The sequence below is a fragment of the Otolemur garnettii genome, unplaced genomic scaffold, assembly GCF_000181295.1.
Source record: "Otolemur garnettii isolate 467f Iridium unplaced genomic scaffold, OtoGar3 scaffold00037, whole genome shotgun sequence".
NCBI lineage: Eukaryota > Metazoa > Chordata > Mammalia > Primates > Galagidae > Otolemur > Otolemur garnettii.
In genome coordinates, this window is record NW_003852432.1 from 15,166,352 (window position 1) to 15,167,969 (window position 1,618).

The 1,618-nt window shown below is 42.0% G+C and overlaps 1 pseudogene; it reads left to right on the forward strand.

Moving 5' to 3' along the window:
* Nucleotides 1-1,596, forward strand: part of LOC100964146 — a 67,350-nt pseudogene extending 65,754 nt beyond the window's left edge.
* The last annotated feature ends 22 nt before the right edge of the window (nucleotides 1,597-1,618 follow it).

Here is a 1,618-nt window from a genome sequence, read left to right on the forward strand (position 1 = left end):
GCAAGCTTGTGGGGCTTCAGTGAGTGGCCCTGAGTGCTTGTCCCAACCAGCTTTAATTGAAGGCTATTTTCTTATTTAGCCAAAGAGGAAGGGAATAAAAATGTCAGCAGTTTCTCTGAGTAAGCAGGTTAGAGCTTACTCTATATAATCATTAACTTTAAGGGTCTGAGCAGCCTTGAGAAATCCAGAATCTGAGCCTTGTGTGGGGGCAGCCTCCTGCCTGTGGTCACACACACAGATCCCATGGGGAGGTTAGACCCTTCTAGTTTCTCTGTGGAGCAGACACTAACATCAGTTCTCCTCCGAATTATTGGTGGAAAGAGAAATTCTCCCCTTATCTCCCCCTGAGGTGTTTCCCTCTGTGGTTAGGGTACAAGCCCTCCTGCCCATATCTCAGGGCTCAAGCTGTTCCCTTGATCTCTGCCCTGGCCATAATGCAAATCCCCATAATCCTTCTGGAAGGTTGTGGATGGTTGACTGGGCAGGGGTTGGCCTGGTTAATTTTCTTTCTCAGGCCTTACACACAGCTTCTGCTATGGCCTTTGTTCTTCAGAGTGCTTATAGGTCCAACAGGGATGTTGTAAGCTGTATCCCTTACAGGCCAGGCTTCCAGTAAAAGCAGAAACTGCCCAGACAAGTAATTCAACTATTATTTTTAAAGTAAGATAGCTAAATTGTCTTCATTCCACCTTGTTCAGCTTATTTGCTCTGTTTTTCCCCCTTTCTGGGGATGTTTTCCCTTGCCAAGAATGGAATGTTCAGTCTCCATTCTCCCTGCAACTGTGACAAAAACTGACAAGCAGGAAGCTTATGTACTCCGTGAGAGCTGCAAGTTTGTCACCAAGAAACATTTCATTTTGAAGACTCTCTTCCTTAAAGCATTGATTCCCTGTAGAAGTTTGCTATGAATTATAATGGGTTTGACTGAATTCAGAATTTCATGAAGGCTTCTTCTCACCAAGGGTACCCACACCAGAATTTCCAAGAAGAAATACAATTTCTAAATGCAATTTTTCCAAATGGAACAACATATTATACGGGATGTGTGAATTCTGACTGTTGGCACTTACATAGTCTGGATTTCCCAGAGATTTGAGTAATCAGTCAACCAGATCAAACTCTGGAAATTTGGATGAGTAAGCTTGACTCAGCAGTTATGGGCCAATTCTACACGAAAGATGGTGTTACTGCAAAGGATGCTACTCGTGAGAGTGGAGTTCATGGCCTGATACCAGGTTCTGTCATTGATGCTGCCTTGTTCGATCTTTATGGGTATTCAGTTAATGGAATGAAATTGGATGGAACTTATTGTACTAGTAACATCACTCCAGAACCAGAATTTTCTTATGTGAACTTTGAAACAAACTTAAGTAAGACTCCTATAATAACCTGATCAGGAAGGTTATGGAAGTCTTTAGCCAGAAAATTTGTCACCACCCTGTTTGTTCATCAGAGTTCTAAATGTCACACAGTGCTTTCTCGGCCCTGAAGATTGAAGACTTTAAACATCTTGATTGTCAGACTGTTGCTATGTTCAACGATTGCAATTTTGTGTTTACCAGTTTTGCTAAGCAGCAGCAACAATAGCAGAGTTGATTAAGAAAAATGAAGAAAAAAA